General features: G+C 44.2%; 1 long non-coding RNA gene across 1 annotated transcript; it reads left to right on the forward strand.

Moving 5' to 3' along the window:
* The first annotated feature begins 518 nt into the window (after positions 1-518).
* LOC116663854 lies at positions 519-15,537 on the forward strand. The gene is made up of 4 exons (XR_004320221.1): positions 519-666; positions 7,046-7,052; positions 12,632-12,639; positions 15,527-15,537. It is a non-coding gene; the product is annotated as an uncharacterized LOC116663854 (long non-coding RNA).
* Positions 15,538-22,756: the final 7,219 nt, after the last annotated feature.

Raw genomic sequence — 22,756 nt, forward strand, 5'->3', positions numbered from 1 at the left:
CTGGGCTAACTCAGAAGCTAATAGTTACAACTCTTCTCTGCAGGACCAGCAGTGACAGGAGCTTCCATGCAGCCAGCTGGGGAAGCCGGAGAGAGGGAAGGGAAGCAGCTGTGAAAGAGAGCATGGCCAGCTCTGTGGGGACCGGATGGCTGGGCTCAAGTCCTCCTCAGTGGCAAGTCCTCCAAGCTCAGTAACTGTCCAAATGCTAAAAAGTCTTAACCTCGATGAGCTTTGGATTATTGAAAAAAGTGGCTGTTATGAACCAAATTATGCTTCTCCAAATCCGTATGTTGAAGCCTTAACCCCCAGAACCTCAGAATATGACTGTATTTGAAGAGGTGATGAAGGTAAAGGGCGACCGCTGGGGTGGGCCTCGAGATGAGATGTCATATTTGCTCCCACACCCGCACAATGGCTGGCAGGTGGATCAGGCCATCCTTTCATAACAAGACCAAGGGGTCCTCATTCGGTTTGGACATGACTGGAACCCTACTTGTCTGAAGATGGATAAGGTTCTGTCTAGCACAGCTGAAAAGGTTAAAAATTTTGCAATTATTTATCTTGTGGATGTTACAGAAGTACCTGACTTCAACAAGATGTATGTGTTATATGCTCCACGTACTGTCGTGTTTTTCTTCAGGAACAAGCACATCCCGATTGACCTGGGTACTGGTAACAGTAACATGATCATCTGGGCCACGAGGAACAAGCAGACGATTGACGCAAGTCGAGACGATGTACCAAGGTTCCTGGAAAGGTCGTGGCCCGGTGGTTATCTCCGAGGGACTTCTCCATGAAATACAGACAGTGAGCTCTCATCCAGTCCTGGGGTGTATGGATGCTGTGGAGTCATTCTCATGTAGAAATATAAGTATTTTAAACTATTTAAAGCCTTTGCAAAAGCATTTGGAAAAGAATACATGGCTCAGGGAACTGGAGGGTTTTGCAGTGAGAGTGGCGTTGCCTTGACTTTCAGTCCGCCTGGTCATTGTATTTTTGTATCAGCAAATTTCTGTAAATATCCAGCTGAAATAAATAAAATACATGGTGATGGGGTAAAAAAAGGAACAGGCAAAGACACAGGGAGAAGACAGCCATCTACACGCCAAGGAGAGAGGCCTTAGGAAGAGCCAACCCCACTGACATTCTGATCTCAGACTTCTAACCTCTGGAACTGAGGGGAGTGGTGTGGGGGAGAGAAGTCTATTTTAAGGACTTGGATGAGGCAATCAGGAGGGCTGGCAAGTCCCAAATCTGCAGCGTGGATCAGAAGGTTGGAGACGCAGAGGAGAACTGATGCTGAGTTCCGTCTGAAGTCTGCCTGTTGAAGAATCACTTCTTATTCAGGGGAAGCCAGTCTTTTGCTATTCAGTCCTTCAACTTATTGGATGAGGCCCGCCACATCATGGAGGACAATCTGCATTACTCAAAGACCACTAATTTAATCTCAAAAAACCCCATACTCAACCTTAGACAAAGTAGAAACCTCTCAAATTCAGCATCTTCTTGGCTACTTACTAGCTGTAAGCAGGTTAGGTTAATCTTTCGGAGCCTCAGTTTTCCTATCTGAAAATGGGAATCATAATACTTATGCTGGCTACTGTCTGTTTCCTGCCCCCCAGAGCCTCCTCCCTTCCCTGTCACATGCTCTATGCTATATATCCTGGAAGGCTGACTTATATGGACTGCCTCACCTAGCTCCCTTGTCCTCTCCTTTCCAAAACAAACAGTGTCAGGGCTGAGAGCCCTGACCAGCAGGGCTCAGAGCTTCCTGAAAGCATTTCAGTTCTTTACTCAAAAATATAAGCAGAAAACCAAGGATCTTCAGACATTTGACAGAACCTGTAATGTGACAAGGATCAAAGTAAACAGGAAACACACTTAGAGGAAACAGGGATGGGGAGAAGGAAAAAAAAAAAAAGCATCTCCATTATATCCTCAGAGAAATAAGAGAAGCAATGCCATGAAATAGTTATAGGAAGGATGTCATAGAAATTTAAGTGAGAGAGCAGGCATCCAACAACGCATCCACATACTAGAGTTCTGGCAGAATGTCAATGTGATGAGAGGCTGTGGGGCTGGGCAGGTCCCAGTCCTTACTGCTTGTTCATCACTTAGGGGCCTGCACAGGTACCAGTTTCCAGGCATTCCAGGTACTTCCTATTGTGGGTTTTGACTAGCAATGTCTATCGTGGTCCACTGGTGTATTAACTTCCCATTGCTGTTATAACAAATCAACCCAAACTCAATGGTCAGAAACAACCCAAATTTATTATCACACAGTTCTGGGGGCCAGAAATCTAAAACCAAGGTATGGACACATTCCTTCTGGAGGCTCCAGAAGATGACTGTGTTACTGAGTTCAAACTTGTTCTGTTCGCTACACGACAAACCAATAAATGGGGAGATGAGGTGCTGGGGCAAGGAATAATGACTTTTTCTGGAAGGCTGGCAGACCAAGAAGAGGGCAGACTAATGTTCTGGAGAACCATCTTCCCCAAGTCAGAACTCAGGCTCCTTTTATACTAAAAAAAAGAGAAGGGCTGTGGTTGGTTGTTGCAAATTTCTTCCTGTCAGAATCCTTTGTTCTTGCAGCTGTCCACGTGGGTCAGATCATGATGTCCCTGTAAACCTCCAACAAGACAAATGTTGTTTTCTATTCTGCAACTATTTATCTCTCTATGAATGGAGAAGTGTTACACCCTTAAAGGTCAGAGCCTTGAGAATGGGCTCTCCTGTCTATTTCAGGCTCTAGGCAACATCCTTTTACAAAAGGTGCAGAACCAGCATGACTGAGCCCAGGAGACATAGCACAGGGTTAGAGCCAAAAGAACAGACCCAATACGGAGTCAGATTTGTTCTTCCCTACTATAGTTTCCTTGTCTTTTCCTCCACCTTCAAAGCTCATCCCCTCAGCCTCTTGTTGTGTTATCACAGTTCCCTTTTCTGAATTTTGACCCATTTGTCTTCCTCTTAGGAAGATCCATGTGATTCCTTTGGGTCCACCTTGATAACCCAGAATACTCTTTCCATTTCAAGTTCCTTAATGCAATTACATCTGTAAAGGTCCTTTTGCCATGTAAGATAATATATTCTCAGGTTCCAGGGATCAGTGTATAGACATTTTGGGGAACTTTTCAGCCCATTACAGTTCGTTTCTGTCTTTTATAAATCCTATAGTTCAACTAGCATTTATTGAGTGACTCCTCTGTTGGTCCCATTGTTGAATCTGGGAATGCAGAGCAGAGAGACAGCATCTGCCCTTGAGGACTTCACAGCGGGGGTGGGGGTAGGAGCGTGGTCATATAAGCAGACAACTCTAATGCCTGTAGAATGACATTTTGGGAAAGACTTCTGCAAGCAGCTGAGATATGGTGCAGACTATGTTTGCCTTCAGGGATATTCCAGTCCCGTGGGGAAGAAACGTGAACAAAGGAAGCTGGTGTAATTAGGAGTGCCAGCTCCAGCCCCTCCCTAGAGAACAGTTTTACTGTTTCCAGTGACTGCCTACTGAAACTCCCTTCCCATTGGGAAGTAGCCACCTCCACAGTGTACCAAGGCTTCCAGAACTCGCTGGTCGCTCCCTTTTGATTGATAAAGAGCCTCATCTCAGTTCTTTATGATTCAGTCATGTTCCTTTAAAGCATCAGCTTCACAAAAGCCTTCTCCCTTCCCTCCACCCAAGGCAGGCTGGACTTGTGGCTCTGAAGCTTAGCGTGTGGATGGGCTGAGGAGGGGGCATGGGCTGCTCTCAGGCACCTCCCCCGTCATCGCATGGTGGGAGGGAGACCAGATGCTCGGAGGTAAGGCTCTGACTTACCTGCCTATGCTCAGTGCGTGGCAAGATCTGGATTTAACAGACCTTTAACTGACCACTGCATCTCTCAGTGTGGGAGCATTTGTTGGTGATTTGGGAGACACTAGGACCCTCCCACCTGGCTCAGGCTTGGTCTGAAAAAAAATTTTTTTTTTAATTAAAATTTTTTTTGTGTGTTTGGGAGGTTATTAGGTTTACTTATTCACTTATTTTCTTAATGGAGGTACTGAGGATTGAACCCAGGACCTCGTGTATGCTGGGTATGCACTCTACCACTGAGCTATACCCTCCTCCAGGTTTGGTCTTCTCTTCCTTGCTAAAGCTCCTGCAGGAGGCATCCTCCTTACTCCGACTTCTCATTGCCAAGGTCATGTTGCCCATCAGGCAGCCTCCTAGGGTGGAGTTCTTTCCATGGGACTCACCCTGCAGGACACTCAGTCTCCTCTCAGCTCTATCATCTCTCTCCCAATTCCTCCGCACCCTGGAAGGATCTGGTGCTGCCCATTCTAGAGGCTTTTCAACTCTGGACTGGACTCAACTTGGAAAGTTGCTTCTTCTCAAGTCTATACTGCCTTTTGCACAGAAAATGCAGGTCTGAGACCTAGATGTTCTGTCTTGAGGTGTGTCAAGTTCAAAGGGCTCAGTTTATAAACCAAAGCAACACAAATGTTCCCCATCATCTCCTCTTCAAGGATGTTATGAGGAGGAATAGTTCAATAGCAGCAATGTTTTCCACGTTCCTTTTTAAAAATTCTCTACTTTTTATACGTTACCCTCTCCAGTGCCTTTTACCCACCAAACCCACCCCCATATAAAGCTTAAAACCATCTCCTTGTCCACAGCCAGGGCGCCCTGCTTCCCGCCCTCTCTTCCATCTCCTAGCTCTGGGCTGGGAACATTGACCTAGGCTCCCCCAGTGTAGCTCCTGTCTGATCACCTCCTGCTGACCTTCTCCAGCCCCCAAGCCTGTGTGACCCAAGTTACACAACAGATGCTGGAGAGCAAGAGCCCTTTGAGAGGCAGAGGTAGGAGAGGGAAAGATGAAGGAGAAACTGGAGAGGCAATTTTTATCTTTTCATGGGGGGGCTGGGGGGCGGGGCAAATCTGCACAGCCATAGTGGGAATTCCACCTCATCATGTGAGCAAAGAGATGCCTCTGGTATAGATGATGTATCAGGTGGAGGAACAGGACATAATACTAGCTACTCCACGTTGACAATCAACTTTGCCAAAGTATTTGATGACTATTAAATGAACTGGAAGTGCCTTGAAGTTCTCCAGATATTGAGCTGGGCACATGGAACCCAGGTACACTAATGGGCTGCTAGGAGGGTAGAATGAGGTGCCCAAAGGGGAGGGAAAAAGGCCGTGGATAAAGGGAAGAATTGTCCTCGGGGGTCCTGGGGGTCCATTTCTCGTACTGACCACACTCTACTCATGGACTTCTTTGGTTCTACCCAAAGCCTTGCCTGTGGAGCTCGGGTCTAATGTCCCGGCAATCCCTCCTCCCCACCCCCACACCGTACCTTTCTGTGTGTGCCAGAGGCCGGGCCGTCCTACAGTCTGTTTATCTCTGCCCTCCATCGCGTCCCCAAGTTAGTAGGAGACGGGTTGTAAGGCAGCATTGTGTAGGATTTGCTCTTAGAGCTAGCTAATGAACTGTAAAGGACTCTATAAATGACAGCGCGGGATGACTGAGAGCAGGACTCCAAAGGACAGAAAAGCAGGTGCCGCAGAAAATCACGATGCATTGTCCGAGCTGCCCGCAGCAGCCGCTGGTCCCCCTGCAGCACGCACGCGGCAGCGCCGCGCCCGCTGCTTCGCCAGGTGGCCGCAGACGCAGCCCGCCCTGCCGCGGGGGACGCTCGCGCTCGCCGGGCTCGCCCCGGCCCTGTGCTTGCCAAGCAGCGCCGGACCGTCTGCGGGGGACACAACGCTCCTCACCGCCCCAGCGGCCAAAAGGAGTCACGGAGAGTGAATGAACAATTTTATTTTTTTTGCGCCGAGTGGCCACCGGCACATCTCCATTTGGGCTAGATTCATAACATCTATCGTGGGGTTGAGCAGAGACCATCTATGCTAAATAGCTCCTAGCGTTGCTGGATAAACACGGAAGCATCTCAGATGGTCCCCACTCTACTTTTATAGTGGCAAAGTAGTGTGTTCATTAATGATAGATGAGATAGCAAAGTGGCATTCAGAACTCAGATTGTCACCCCTGCCCTCCTAGAAAACTACCCGAGCACCTTCGAGAGGCTGGACGGGGTGTAAGGAGAACTATGGTTAAATGACCGCAGTGGATTATTTAGTAATTCATTAAGTGATCGCACCTACATTAGCACATTTCATCCTCACCAACACTTTGTAAAGTTGACAAACCATGTATCGGTGTTCCTCTTTGTAAGGGAGGAAACTGAGGCACAGTGATCTTGAGTGACTCACCCGAAGAGCACGTGATTATTAAGAGGCAAGCTGGATCAAAGTGGATCCAACTCTGAATCCAGGACCTTTGCTCCAATCCTTCTCTGTGAGAACCAATTTGGCAAACGGAGTTTTATCACAACTGAACAGACTTTATAATAGAACTTAACCAAATGAGTGTGTTTGTATCACACACAGTGCCTAAATAGAGTGTGCGTGCCTACCTCCGTGTGTGTGTTATACAGATGTTTCAAAAATCAAACTAAGTGGGGAGGGTAGAGCTCAGAGGCAGAGTGCACGCTTAGCATGCACGAGGTCCTGGGTTCAACCTGGTTTTAACCTTCGTTAAAAAAAAAATCAAACTACAACTCCATTCTGAACTCTTGACTGATAGACTCTTTTATAATTGTATTTAATTCTTTCATGTAAGTACGTTTGTCTCTCTAATACAGCAGCAAGACAAACAATTGGGTCCAGGGAAAGAATCTGGAGCGGGCAGCCAGCTGAAGTCCAGCACCTGCCAGGAAGGCGAGGTGGCCACCTGGTCCGATGTCGTGTCCTCTTCTCTGATCACCAAGCAGACCCCTTAGAACAGGACCCGTGAGCCCAGGCGGTTTTAAGGGAGATCTCATTAGTGCAGGGCTGTGCTGTCTACATAGCGAGTGGTCAATACCTGCTGATATTAATTACATTACAAGGTATGAGGGCTGGGTTTTCTTTAGTTCCTTAAAGAATAATGTTGTGTGAAGGGTCTCAATTGAAGGGGAGGCTCTATCATGACACCAAGGAAAAATGTCCATCAGAGAGGAGCGGAGTGGTCTCAGATTTAGCAGTTTGCCACCAAGTCTTGTAGTTTTAGTGGAACAGCAGGACACCCTTAAGCAATGCTGAAAGGCAGACCTTGTCTTCCCGGCTTCAAGCTTCCACTCCCAGAAAGATGTCTGCAAAAGACACCAGCAACAGGAACAGATACATTTGATCAGATATAATTAATAGATTGGCTTATGTGGGGATATCTGGTGTTTAACCTGCAAGGTTTTTTTCCTTAATTACTGGTTACCCTCACTAGATATTGGTAGAATATTAGAAGTGGCATTAAGTGACTGCCCAGAGACACCAGGGTACCTTAGGGGCCCTGGGAAGAGGGATTCTGCTATGTGATGCAACCAGCCCAGAAGATGCTCTCCAGTCCCTGCAAGCAAGTGGGAACCAACCACTACAAACACCCAGCCAGGGAAGTCTCTGTCCCTGTGGCCTCAGATTCCACTCCCCCTCCAAGAGACTTCAAGTCCCCTGTCTCTCAGAAATACATTTTGCCCTCTCAGGCTGCCCAGTGGTTGTTCCAATGGTCCCATTTAAATCAGGCATACCAAATTAACATCCCAAAGGTTCTGATCATTAACTTGTCATTGGAACCACAGCCCACAAAGTAGCCCACGACCTGCCTGCTGTATTCCTCTCCAGCACGATGGCCCTAACAGTGCTGAACTATGTGATTTAAACAGAATCCAGAGTCTTCTATGTCATAGTCAAGATGTCCAGGATACGATGGAAAATCACCCACCATAGCAACATTTAGGAAAATTACAACTCAAATGAGAAAAGGCAATCACTGAGGCCAACAGTAACAAATCAGATGTTGGAATGATCTGACCAAGATTTTAAAGTAGCGATAATAAAAATACTGCAAAATGCATTCTCTGGAAACAAATGAAAATCTCAGTGAAGAAACAGAATATATGAAAAAGTAATCAAACAGAAATGATCACATTGTACACTTTAAATATCTACAGTTTTGTCAGTTGTATGTTAATAAAGCCGGGAAAAATCATAAAAGAAATAAAATAACAGACATTTAAAACAAAACTTCTTGTCTGAGCTTAACAGCAGAGTGGAAATGACAGAATATAGAGTCAATGAACTTGGACCCCTATCAACAGAATTTACTCAGTCTGAATTTACTCAAGCTGAATATTTTATTGACTCTGTTGGGAGGCTTCAAGAGCAGGGTTGAAATTTCCCCAGGAGGGAGAGGAAATTCCACCTGTGGATGACAGCTTCAGCTTTGCTCATGAACGTCCTTTCCCGACTGTCTTTCCTACGGATTTTTGTTTAGTCATGATTGCAAAAACCAGTTTCTTTTAATACATCGAATATGCATTCAGTTCTATTTCTTTTGACAAACACTGACTGACAAAGCCTTTTTAAATTTCTCTGAATGTTTTCTAATTTTCAATGTATAGATCTTGCACACATTTTGTTGTATTTATATCCTTGTATTTGATATCTTTTAATACTATTTTTATGGTACCATTCTAAGCATTTCACTGCGTACCATAATTTTTCTGGTACAGAGAAATATACTTGATTTGTATACTTACAAATTCCAACTAATTATTTTGCAAAGTTTTCTTATAAATTTAATTATTTGTAGATTATTTTTCATGTCATCTGCAAATAATGACAGTTTGTCTTCTCCTTTCAAATTCTTATAATTTGACTTCTTTTCTTGCCTTAAGTTTACTAACTAGAATGCCTACTCTAATATTGAACTGCAAGCATCCTTAACTTATTCTTGATATCTGAGGGGAACTTTTGACATTTCACAAATGAGTATTATATCTGTGTAGGGTTTCCGTTGACACTATCAATTATGTTCACATCTATTCCTTTGTAAAGATTTTTTAATCATAAATGATGAATTTTATCAAATCTATTGACATCGTATAATTACTTTTCTTTAATTTGTTAATGTAGTTAATTACACTGATTTTTGATTGTTGAACCAAATTTGAGGGGTTTTATTTTGCACTCCTGAAATGAAATTAACTTTGTTATAAGCTCCTTTTTATAGTTCATTGAATTTGACCCACAAATATATTATCATTCCGGACTTCTGCATCTGTGTGCGTGAGAGATGTCTGCTTGTTATTTCCCTTTTTCATAATGTCCTTGTCAGATGTTGGCACCCAGAGTCTTGTTCTTTCATAAAACTAGTTGAGAAGTAGTTTTTCTTTCTTTTTAAATTCTCTGAGAGGGTTTGCATAAGATTGAGATTTGCTTTATGGCTCAATATATGGTTAATTTTGATAAATCACTTGTAAAACACTTGCAGATCTCTATGCTCAGTATTCTGTGTTCATGAATCAAATCAAGTTTAATTATCTAGTTGAAATTTTCTGTATACTTTTTGATATTTCTGTTTTTTCCATTACTAAGAGGACAGTATAAAAAACTTTCAATATACTTACAGATTTTTCTATTTCTACTTTTAGGTTCCTCAATTTAGCTTCATGTATTTTGAGGCTATGTCATTAGGTGCATACAGAGATGCATTTGTTATATCTTCCTGGTGAATTAAAATATCTTTATTCTTTTTGCCTCTAGTAAAGGCTACTTTGCTTGATATTTATAAAGTCACATCACCTTTTTCTTGATCTGTAGTTGCTTGGTATTTTCTATCCTTCTTATTTCAATTATTTGTATCCTTACTCTTTAACTTCAGACTCTTACAAACAACATGTCATTGTTCTTTTAAATCCACACTTACAATCTTTTTCTTTTACTTGGAGTGTTTAGTCCACCGACATTTAAAGTAATTGTTGATGTATTTTCTTTGTTTGCTCCTCTATTTGTCCTGCCTCTCTGTTCCTTTTTTTCCCTCTCTTTTGCCTTATTTAAAATTCATTTTTCACTGTCACACTTCCCTCTTATGTTCTTGTTACATATTCTTCATTATTATTTTAGCAATTGCCATAAAGACTATAACATGAATTCCTGACTTATTAAAGTTGAATAAAATTAGTCTTTTTCACTTTTTGGGCAGTGCAAAGACTTCAGAATACTCAGCATCCTGCCTGATTCCTATATACAGTTCCTGAGTATTTACATTTTCCAGAATGTAGTTATACATCATGAGATTTTTGGAGTTGTGCTTGCTTGTCTGTGTTAATCAGCCAATGATCATTTCGCTGTATCCTCTGTACTGCTCTTCATTCTCTCCTGCATCCGAGGGTGGCAAATTGCATGATGTGTATGAGTCTTTACAATCACTCTGTTGACTCTGGCCTTGGGCAGGGGAATATGAGTAGATGTGATTATACCATGTCTGGGCAGAGGCTTTATGTGTGATTTCATGGATCAGCTCCCCATTTTGCTCTTCACTTCTTGCATAAGAACAAGCACGTTCCTGGGAAGGGCTGTTCGTTCCTATCCCATCACTGCTGGTGAGCAGTAAATGGATTGTAAGCCACAGAGGTACTAACTTGGTCATGCAGCAAAGATAGTCAATAAACTGAACTTCCTCTCAGGATATTTTTTCTTCTGCCTATAGAACACTTTTATGCTGGGAACATAGTCTTTCAATTTTGGTTAATTCGAAAACTTCATTTTCTGTTCACTTCTTTTGCATTAACAGAAGTACTAATGAGTTCAGAGACTGATGAATTTTCACAGGGCAAATACACCTTCATAACCAGGACCCAGATCAAGAAGCAGCCTCCTTCAGTCCCCTCCTTGGTGGCAGCACTTTCCAAATTAATGGCTACTTTGATTTTTAAATACCACACATTAATTTTGCCTATGTTTGAATTTCACCTAAAGGGACTCCTACGTTGTGTATCTTTTATCTGATTCATTTTGCCATGAATATTCTAATCATTGAAAAATATTCATAATACATGAGTATATCAAGTTTTATACCTTTGATGTATTAGACTATATCTATTTTTCTCTTTTTCCTTCCTCACCCTTGATAGGAGTATGTCATTTTTTTCAATGCTTGATATTTTTGCTTGCTGCTTTTTTTTTTCATGCATATACTCTGTGATTTCTGTGTCTTTCCTGCATGCCAGGCACTGTGCAGCCAATGCAAATGCAGTCGTAACCAGGACACTGTCTTGGCTTTAGTAGGCTCATGGTCTATGGTGCCTACAGGTAAATAAGAAGTGTAATAACTGTCACAATTGGGATAAGTATAGGATCCTGATTAGTGTGTAATATGTAGATGCATGAAGTACAATATGAGCTGTTTGCTACATCCAAAGCAGTCCCATTTAATTATTAAACATGTCTTCATTGCACACTTACTATATGGTCATCACTGGTCTAAGACAAAGCAAAGGTGCTTACTTCTAACTTTGAGGTGGGGTTAGCACACAGCCTGCACAAATAGAACAGTTAGTGACTGATGTCGATCAGAGGTTCCTGCTGTAGGTGGAGTAGAGCAGAGTGCAGCAAACGACAGGGACTTGGCAGGAATTGTTGAAGCTCCGAGGTCATAACAGTTTAGCTCAGTCAAGGACAGAAAGGTCCGTGTGGCTGTGTCCTCCATGTGGCAGTGGTGGGTGGCATGGCGTGAGACTGCTGAAGCCCGTGGGACCCAGCCATGGAGGGCTTGAAAGGCCATGGGGGTGACTTTGGTTTGCATTCTGGGCATAAAAGACAGTGCATTCCTTGAAGCTGGAAGTAGAGAATCAAAGGAGGAGGATGCTCAGTGTGCTGGGAGAAAGAATCGGAGTGATAACACTGTGACCCACCCAGGGGACAGTCAGCCCCTAGTCTTGCTGCAATTTTAGGTACAAGAAGTGGTGGAGAGGAGCTTGAAGAGAGGGATCATGAAAGGCCTTGAATGCCAGGCGGAGAGTCTGAGACTTTACCCAGAAGTGCAAAAAATTCACTGAAGGATAAAATGTGAGAAAGGGACATGAGACAAGAGAGGTTCTGGGTGTGGATCTGCAGGTGCACGGGGGGCAGCTTAGTCTAAGGAAGACACATTTACCCCTTGGACCCAAAAAGCTGGTGCCCTAGGCAAAGTTGTGTATTGGATAAGACAGCGTAGGAAGAAAGTTAGAGAAAATATGGCCTTTTTGCCTTCAGACTTTTCTGTTTCCAGACCTGCTGTCTATGAAGCCTGAGTGTGGACAATGTCTCAAGGGTGAGGGCTGTGAACAAGGGTACAGGAGTGGGAACATGGCCTCAGTTTCCCCCTCCTATTTTCTCATTTTTCCTGATCATTCTTGTCCCTCTCAGGGCAGACAGTCCATGAATCTGATATTTGCTGTTCTCTTCATGGAAGAAGGCCAGAGAGGCTGAGTGAGGGTGGGGACTGGAGCAGAGACCACACTGATGGTGGGAAAGCCTGAGTGAGGAGGAGTCAGTGCTGAACGCAGTAGGGAGACATTGGTGGCTTTTGAGCAGGGGAGGGTGTGGGAAAACGGATATTTAGGAAAATGTGCCTGGCTGTGGTAGGCAAGATAGTTATAAAAGCATCATTTTGATAATGGAGCCAGTAAAAAGCAGTAGGATTTTTTTTAAGTCATTACATATAAATGTTGGTCTTCATTCAAAAAGGATTGTACAGATATCTGAATATTTATGTTTCTAAATATGGAGAGAGCATAGTGCTCAGAGGGACATAATGATACATCTGAGTTTTAGCCAGAAAGATATTCTATGAATCTAAATTGTTTCTGTATATATTATCACATTTTATTCCCATCACCCTTAAGAAGTAAGAAAGTGTGGGCAATAGTTTCATTTTCAGAGAAGGAAAATAAGCCAGCATTTAAGCCCTTTCTCATGGTTGAGGATGGCCAGAGAGCACAGAGGGCGGAGCCTGGAATCTTGACGGTGGGGGTCAGCGGGGCTAATCCTACAGGTGGTCTCCTTTTCACATGGAAGCCTCCAAGTTTCAGCCCCAGCCTGTCCAATGGATCTTTGTGTCATAATGCAAATGATCTGTGCCTCAGCTGTCAAATACGGTAGCTGCTAAGCCACACCTGAACTTCTGTAGACTTGAGACATGGCTGGTGTTGAGACAAGAGGGAAGGCGGCAGGGCACAACCACTGAAGGAAGGACACAGCAATTGAGGATACGGTGTAAACTGGTCAGAACCAAGGTGGCGGGAGATCTGACTTCCAGTAGACCTTGAGCCTCATGGCGCACCCACAGGCGCCATGACAGTTCCCAGGCTGACCACAGACTGGTCAAAAAGTGGGCGGGGCCCAATTCCTGGAAATCCCTGCCCCTCCCCCAAAGCAGTTGGAATAATTCTCTCACTTGTGACCATGTGAAATCATTGAGTCTATAAAAACCAATAACCCACATCTCCTGATCGCTCTCTCTCTTGTCTTCTGAGATGGCCCGCACTCTATGGAGTGCGTATCTTCTTTTACTTTAAACCAAATATCCCCACACCTCTCTGTCTCTCTCCCTCTCGCCTTTTGAGATGACTTGCATTCTGCCTATGGAGTGTGCATCTCCCTGAATAAACTTGCTTTCACCTTACTGTGGCTCTCTCTTGAATTCTTTTCCTGTGTGAGGCAAGAACCTGTTCTCCAGCAACAGTATGCATGAGGAATTTTGATTTTATTTAACTTTAGTTAAGTTAAACTTACCGTGCAACACCCACATGTGGCTAGTGACTCTGGCCAGAGTTCACTGCTCCTCCTTGGCTTTTCCTCACCCATCAGTCAAATCTTGGGTAGTTTTTCTCAAGCTTATGGACCAGGGAAACTGCCTTTTGCTGGGGAGAAGGGGGAGGCAGGAGGATGCTGGTTTAGAATCTTTCTGGGTGCATTTGATGTGATAAAACCCCTGCAGTTACAGGGGGTTGAGCAGATCTGGGTTAAAAAAAGGCAAATGAGGTCTTTACTGCAGGACTTCTTTGAGCCCTTTCGAAGCTAATGCACCCACTTAAAACCCAGACAGAAGGGGTTCAATAACTATAGGTCCATTTTCACAGAACAGAGTGTGTACTGAGGAGTGTATTTCAGAAAATACTTCAGAGAAAAAAACGTATCTGAGCCACTTATTGGGTACATGACCTTGAACTACATCTTCATCGTGGCTTCTCTTCAGTTCCCTTATTCACAAAATGCTGATCGTATCTCCTCACTGAGGGTGGCAGTGAATGTGTGCCTACTTAGAGGTGATTAAGACTTTGTCCCTGCCTTCAGGGAACCCAGATCAGGCTGATAACCACGGAAGTGAACTATACAAAGAAGTGAAGTTCTGACAGAAATGACCCCAAGCCTGCTGATGGGCAACAGTTTTTAAAATCTCTTCTTTCCTTTCATCTTCAATCTCTCCGTCTTGCCTGGAGACGGGCAGTTTCCCGAGGAATGGATTTGAATGTATACAGTGCTGCTTCCTTGAGCAGTCTGCCTTGTCCTCGCCTACATTTGTAGCCTTCTTGATATGGGTCTAATGACTCCTTGTCTGGGGGCCGTCTCACTCAGAAGGGAGAGCAGCCACGAAGTGTGGGGTGGTTAGATTTTATGGGTTGGGTAACTTCATGTGCTAACAAGTGGGAGGGTTATTCCAACCACTTTGGGGAGGGGGCTGGGATTCCCAGGAACTGGGCCACCCGCCCACTTTTTGACCTTTTATGGTCATGATGCCTGTGGGAGCGCCATTTACCATGCTCATCTATTACAGGGAGCGTATACTGAAGCTCAAAGTCACTGAAACTCAAGTCTCCCACCATCTTGGACCCCAAAGTCTACTGGGAATTGAATTTTCCAGCATTCTGGTCTTCTTATAATGGCTGTGCCCTGCCTTCTTCCCGCCTAGTCTCAGAGGGTGAACTAGGTACTTGAGGTGTGGGGTCCACCAGGAGCCTATTCTCAGTGCAGGGGCTACTTCCCTGATGTCTCAGGGTGGGGACTGGCCAGCTGCCCTTCATTCCTGCACTTGCTGCCTCAGCCTGCGAGGTCATTCTTACCTTTCTGACGCTTTCCCCTCACTCTGGAAGAAACCTTGTTTCTTTAGGGCAGAAAGCTGGAGAACTGCTGGTCGTGCTGGTCTCTGATACCAGGGATGGGAGGCCTGGGATGTGGACTGTCAACAAAACAGGACTTCCTAGGATGGCCCTGCATAGAGAGAGAGAGACAGAGAGAGAAAGGGAGACAGAGAGAGACAGACAGAGAGAGAGAGAGAGAGAGAGAGAGAGGAGCTGGCAGCAGCAGCGGGGCATGAGTCGTCACCGGTGCTCTGGGGGCACACGATCTCCTTGGGCAGCTCTGGGAAATAAGCCAATAGAGCAGGGAGCTTCCCGGGATCCACGCCTCAGCCCAGCAGGCCGAGGAGGACCCCCTTGCTTCCACTGCGCCACACAAAGGAGAACTGTTGAGTCTGCATCAGTCCATATCCCAGAGACACCAAGCAGGGGTGACTGTCAGCACCCCAGGTGATCGAGGTGGCCTCAGCCAGACCCTGCCCCATTCTGAGCCAGAAGAAGAAAGGAAGGAACTGCAAAGGACGTCCTGCTCCTCTTGGGGCAAGAGCGTCTGAAGTCTGTCCCGGGAAATGCAAAGAAGAGAGGGCCTGGTCGTCACAGGTGCTCTGGGCTTCCAGGCGGCCCAGAACACCGGGCTACTGTATGCAGCATTCCTGGGGTTTTGGAAAAAGTCAGGTTGCCATAGGTTTCCAAAGGCCCTGAGAGGTCAGGTGGGCTCTACTCCAACCATGGCCTCACCAGAAGTGCCTTGGAAGTGTGGCCAGATGGATGATTGCCCTTGTGACTAGGCTAGATTTATAATTACGAGTTAGGTCAAGGTCAGTGATATTTATGAAACATCATGGCCCTGGGACTTTATCAGGAATTCCCGATAAAGAACAGGTATGTATGAAGGAAGATTGCATGGTAGAGGAAAGAGTCTATGCTGGGTTAAAAGTCAAATTAGTTATTTAATGAAACGTGAGGTCTTCTGGAAGACGTTCAACCCCATGAGCCTTGACCTCCTCATCTGTAAAATGAGGCGGGGCAGCACCGGCCACACAGCTGTCTGTATGAATTTTGTTTAGACCTAGTGAGAGGAAACTCCTTTGCCTGCACAATGTCGGCTCACATGTTGAACTTGGAAGGTAGCCAACCCACTTATCTTGGGCAGAAACATACACCTGCATAAAATTATAAACACTTTCAAGTAGGATTTGGAGTTCATCCTTTTTGGTGGGATGAACAAAATCATGGAAGAAAGGGATTTTAGGCAACAACCAGGAATAGTGGAACATCTGGTCCTTCTTACATGTATCAGATGATGACAGCTCTTCCTGAGGTATTTTCTAAGCATCATTTCCATTCCAGATACTTAAACTAGTAGCAGCTAAGTACAGAATCATTATACCATTACTTTTTTTTTTTTGATTGATTGAGATATTGTATAAGAGGGGTCACCTCTTTCTCTCAAGACAGAAAGTACCTTTGTGGGGTATCAAGCACTAAACATTTCCCCTCCCCACTCAGTCAGTGAAACAGAATGGCCATGCCTCGAAGCGTCCACAATGCAGAAGTGGCTGTGTCAGTAGGAAGTCCCTGGTTTGGACTCAGAAAGCTCCATCATCCAACACTGGCTTCACCAGCTGTGTGATTTGAGCAGGTTGCTCCATGTCTCTGATCTTTCTGCGCCATTAGCTGTGAACTGAGGATGACCATGGCTCACGGGGCTGTTGTGTTACATAGTGCAATGGATTTTAAATGGTAATTTTTAATAAACCAGCAAGTACGTTGGCATAATATCTGGCATATAACGGGCAGCCAAAGGTGATCTCACTTCACTGCTGCATTAGTGACATTATTTTTATAATGTGTTTGTGAGCCGAATTCAGGGCCCCGTTGAGGAGATGAGCTGTCATCTGGTTTACACATCGCTGGGTGCACTTGCCTCTGAATTTGCAGTTTCTCTTCGCTGATTAATGCTCAGCTCCCCGTGCACTCTGATCCAACTGCCTTATGTGAGCTGGGTGGGGGGTCCCCTACGACCTGCTACGTTTTCTTTGCTCAGGTTCGCAAAGCCAAGAGATAAATAATAGGATATTGATGGTGATGGGTGCTGACGGATGTTGGAGAAAGGATAGCCCATGCATGCCCAACAGTAAAACTACCGAGTTTCTGTTTTACGAACGTTTCCCAACCTTTACATCCATCCCTCTTTCATTCTAGAAGGGAGTTCTGTGAAATAATAGTTTATAATAGCAAATGTCAGTTCTGACTTATTTTTTTTCCTTTTTTAATTTAAATATAGTTGGTGTAAAGAAAATTGATTCAGTTATACATAAATATATATTCTTTTTCAGGTTCTTTTCTATTATATGTTATTACAAGGTATTGAATGTTTCCTTGTGCTCTACGGTAAAACCTTGTTCTTTATCTATTTTTTATGTAGTACTTTGTGTCTGCTAATCCCAAACACCCAATTTTTCCCTCCTCCCCTTTCCCCTTCGGTAACCATGAGTTTGTTCTCTATGTCTGTGAGTCTCTTTCTGTTTTGTAAATAAGTTCATTTGTGGCGTTCTTTTAGATTCCACATATAGATGATGTCATATGATATTTGTCTTTCTCTGTCTGACTTACTTCACTTAGTACGATCATCTGTAAGTTCACCTCATTTGGTTTTGGCTTCCTTGAGGGCAATCTCTTACTTCTTTAGAACAATAACACTACGTAGGCATTTGACACCTTTACGCTGTACGACAGCCTGGACGGTGGCTATTTATTATCCACATTTTATAGATGAAGAAACTCAGGCTCAGAGATGTTAAGCAGCTTACTCCAGGCTAGTCAGCAAGAAAATGGCAGAATTTAAACTCAAACCTAGGTCAGTTTGCTGCCAAAACCTTGTGAACTTTCTCCTGTATATGGACCTCCCTTCTGGTTTGGTATCTCTAGTGTCCTGCACAGGGTCTAATTTTTTTTCTAAGTGCGTGTTAAGTGAGTGAATGAATGAATGGATGATTGAATATGAGTGATTTAATTCAAATTCCTTTTGCAACCATGATTCATTGAGTGACACTTTTTTTTTTTTTTCCTGGCCAAATTAACACATTTTCCTCTGGCTTGGTCATGTATCCCCTGGGGACAAATGACTCTGATGAGCTGACCTACTTTTTACGCTTCCCAGCAGCTCCTGCCCGGTGGGGAATTAGCTGTGTGCCTTTGCACTTAGAAAAAGTTGCAGCAGGAGAGACAGAGCTGGGGCAGGAGGGAGAGGAGCCAGGCTTCTGCATTGCTTTCCTTTCCTGCCATGTCTTCAGGAAGCTGGAGATTAACAGAGCGTGAGGGAACTGGGGTGGAGAAACCCACTGGCAGGCGTGGTAATGGGACAGATCACCCCTGTGCCCAAGCCCAGAGCTCCCTGCCCGCCCCAGAGCTCCCCCAACTCGGGGACCCAGGCTGACCCCTTCTCAAGCCTGCTGTTTGATGAAAACAGGAAAACAAGACAGATTTAAGCATAGATGTTGCTACTGCTGTGAGGGTCTCCTACCTAGAGAGAGGCTGGAAGGCGGTGAGGTGAGTGCCTGGGTGGTGCATAAACTGCAGCGTTTATGGTGGGTCTTCCCGTCGAAACTGACCTCAGCCTGGCCTCTGCCACTACAGCACTGTTCGCCTCCCACCCCCCGCCCCATCCCAGTTTCCCACCCCAGCAACCTGCTCAAGGTCACGATATGCAGATACACAGCTGGAGCCCAAGGCATCCTCCAACCTGTGCTTTCTGATGCTGATCCCGGGCAGCTCTGCGCACGGTGTTTCCTGAGCACTCTGTACAGGTAATCTCATCTCATGGCCATGCCAGCCCTATTTGTACAACAATTTTAGGTACCAAACAGTTCAGACTCGGACAGAAATACACCAGGTCACATACGGTGCCTTGAGGTGTGTGTCCAGGTGTGCCTGACCCTTGAACCTCAAGGTCACCATTTGCGATGTTCCGGTCTCTCTGTGCCAACTTGCTGTTAGGTGATGAGGTCCTCACACTCATCTGGCTGAGCTCTGGACGACCAGCTGCTGGCATCCTCGGGTCTGAGACATCCCGGCAGGGAGTGACCTCTGCAGGGACCTCCTATCTATTCGGGAAGTCTGTCCTGTGAGGTCCTCTTGGTTTTCCACTTGGAATTCAGAAAGATCCCTGCAGGGTCTCTACCAAGCCTCTGAGACATCCTCAAGCCCCTCTTGGCCCCCTTTCAATTAAGAGAGAGCATCAGAAAATGGATGCTGGGGTACATGCATCTGCTTTCTGGTCAAAGGTCACCAGCCGAGGGACAAGGGATGAATCAAAGTGGGTCGACCCGAGAGCGCTTGCCTTCCACACAGAAAGCCAAGCTTTTTTCGCAGGATAGGAGAGTCAGGGCCGATGGGTGATTTCATTTTGAGGAGCACATGCTGGGTTCAGACAGAAATCATCAGCTTTTCTCTTTCTTGTTTTGGCACTGAATCACTAAACAAAACCTTGTCTTCTCGTCTTTGCATGCATGCCATTTAGCAAAGAATGGTGCACAGGGGAAAGTTCTCAGTAATGGCTTGTTCATTCATTTAAAGCAGGTTTGTCTCAGATTCTTCATTCATTCGTTCATTGATTAAAATATTAACCCACCATCTGCTTAAGTAATTGATAGTGAACTGAAAGTTACGGTTATAATCATCATACAAAAAAGAAATGATTCTTGTTCTTTTTTTTCATTCTTGTATTTTCTTATTATTATTTGGGGAATTTGCTTCAATTTTTTTTGGCCTTTGGGATTTCCATAGTTATTTATTTAATATTTTTATTGAAGTATAGTTGATTTACAATGTTTCAGGTATACAGCAAATTGATTCAGTTGTACACACATATACATATATACACACATATATGTATATACGTACATTCTTCTTCAGATTCTTTTCCATTATAAGTTATTACAAGATATTGAATACAGGTCCCTGTGCTGTACAGTGGGTCCTTGTTGTTTATCTGTTTTATATATAATAGTGTGCATCTGTTAATCCCAAATTGTATGTATGTGTGTGTATATGTATGTATGTATGTGTATATGTATGTGTGTGTGTGTTTATATACATATACATATATACATATATACCACAACTTTTTATCCATTCATCTGTTGATGGACATTTAGGTTGCTTCCGAGTCTTGGTTATTGTAAATAGTGTTGTTACGAACATTAGGGTACATGTATTTTTTCGAATTAGAGTTTTCTTCTTTTCCAGCTATATACCTGAGTGGGATTGCTGGATTACATGGTAACTCTATTTTTAGTTTTTTTAAGGAACCTCCATACTGCTCTCCATAGTGGCTGGACCAGTTTACACTCCCACCGACAGTGTAGGAGGGTTCCCTTTTCTCCACACCCTCTCTAGCATTTTGTAGACTTTTTGATGATGGCCATTCTGACCATCATCAGTGTGAAGTGATACCTCATTGTAGTTTTGATTTGCATTTCTCTAATAATTAGTGATGTTCAGCATCTTTTCATGTGCCTGTTGGCCATCTGTATGCTTTCTTTGGAGAATTGTCTGTTTAGGTCTTCTGCCCAGTTTTTGATTGGGTTGTTTGTGTTTTTGATATTGAGCTGTGTGAGCTGCTTGTATGCTTTGGAAATTAATCCCTTGTCGGTTGCATTGTTTGCAAATATTTTCTTCCTTTCTGTATGTTGTCTTTTTGTTTTGTTTATGGTTTCCTTTGCCATGTGAAAGCCTTTAAGTTTAATTAGGTCCCGTTTGTTTATTTGATTCTTGTTCTTGTAGAATCAGCCTGGTTGGGAGATAGTCAGCAGTTAAAGAACACACTTGAGTGTCAAATTTAAAAAGTCCTAGCCATCCTAGCCAGGTGAGTCAAGAGAAAATTTGTTGAGAATATGACTCTTCAGATGATATCTGACTTAATTAGGTGAAGAGAGGAAGGAAACAGCCCAGATAAAGAAAGCAGCATATGCAAAGGCCCTGTGGCAGGTAAGAGTACACTGATTAGGAGAGACATAAAGGTGATGTGTGGGTGGAGCTGAGAGGCTCCCAGGATGCTAAGGAGATAGGGAAGCACCATATTCAGGAAGTTGCTTTGTCTGTTTTTGTTTTTGTCCATTACAAGGTTTTCAGCAAATCATTGACATTATTACATATATTTGTTTGCTTATTTTAAATATTACTCTTGCTGTAGTTCAAAGAAGTGATTGCAAAGGGTCAGAGAGGATTTGAGGAAAACGAATACATGTATGTATATGCACAACAGAAACATGATGCTGTACAGCAGAAATTGACACATTGTAACTGACTATACTTCATTTAAAAAAACAAAAGGACAGTTGCAACAGTTCAGTGAAAAAGGAAGGTGACTTGGACCAGGTGGTGTTGGTTATGCCCGGGAAGAGAAGAGGACAGATTTGCAAGATGTTTAAGAGATAAAAACTATTAATGCAAACGGAGGTTTGGCTTGAGTAGCACTCTCGCTGGCCTCCTGAGCAGCTTGAAGCAGGAGTGAGATGTACATCAGAGCTGGCACCCACGTAGGTCCTCAAGTTCAGCCCCAACCCCTGTCCCTGCAACTGTGAAAGGTTTTACTTCTCTGCAGTTCACCTAAGTCCTGGTGAGTGAGTTCTAGCAGCCTGGCTGCTGGCACAGTCCCTGTCTGGACCTCGCTTTCTTACTTTGTTAAATGAAGAAGGAGGACCAGAACTTCTAGCTCTACAGCTGGCAGTTCTTGTGACAAGTGTGCACTTTGAAGGCCTCATGGGGACTCTTGTCTCCTGGCCTCCCAATGTTCGGTTGTTAACTGTCACCCTTGGTGCATCGGGGATGGCTTTACACTCGTTTCCACACTTCATGGTGGGTGCACAATGAGCATTTGCTGGTTTGATTTGATTCGACTTGATTTGATTTGATTTGGCTTGAATGTTGGCTTCAAAGCCAAGATCAGAACCGGGCAGACTGAGAAAAGCTGTCCAGTCTTGACCTGTGTTCTGGCCTGTCAGTCAGTGGGGTTGGGAGACAGTGTGAGCTATGAGCATATGCAGATAAAGGAGGTGCTGGGGAGAAGAGATGGCACCCCTGAGCTGGTAAAGGATCAGTCTCCTAATTTTTATACTTGGATTTGTCATGCATGAACACCCGAAGAAAGACCACAAGGAAACAGCTGACTCCTCACCGCAGAAACCCTCAGCCCCCAGTTTCAAAATCTGAGGCTTTCTTCTTGTATTTACTGTCCCATTTCTCGATATGATGCCAATACTTCTTCTGTACTTTTCATTTTCACATATCATTTGTCGATACACGAGGTTAGGGTTCAGCCCTCTCATACCTCTCACCACATCCCTTCTCTGCTCTGTCCCCCCAGAGGCCCCATCTTACCAGCTGAGTTACATCACTTGCTGAGTTACCCTTTTCATTAACTCTGTGTTCATTGTACCCCACACTCATTCATACTCATCCAAATTGTACTTGGGCGCACAGGTCATGGACCCTAGGTATCAACACAGGGGACTGGGACAGGCTAAAACAAAGAGGAATTTTACCCCCTCCTCACCTTCCTTCAAACGCCATTGAGTTTTCAGGCACATGTTGTCTGGGAGCTGTCCATTTTTTTTTCTATGAACTATGTATTATCTGGGTTATATCTGAGGAGTATCTTTTTATTCTTTCAAATCTAGGGGTGTGAAGCCAATATGGTGATACCTGTATATATTCTGTTAACTGTTTTAACTCATTATAAAAATGAGGCTAGAGCTTACAGGATGGATCAACT

This window comes from Camelus ferus, chromosome 5, assembly GCF_009834535.1.
Source record: "Camelus ferus isolate YT-003-E chromosome 5, BCGSAC_Cfer_1.0, whole genome shotgun sequence".
NCBI classification, from domain to species: Eukaryota; Metazoa; Chordata; class Mammalia; order Artiodactyla; family Camelidae; genus Camelus; species Camelus ferus.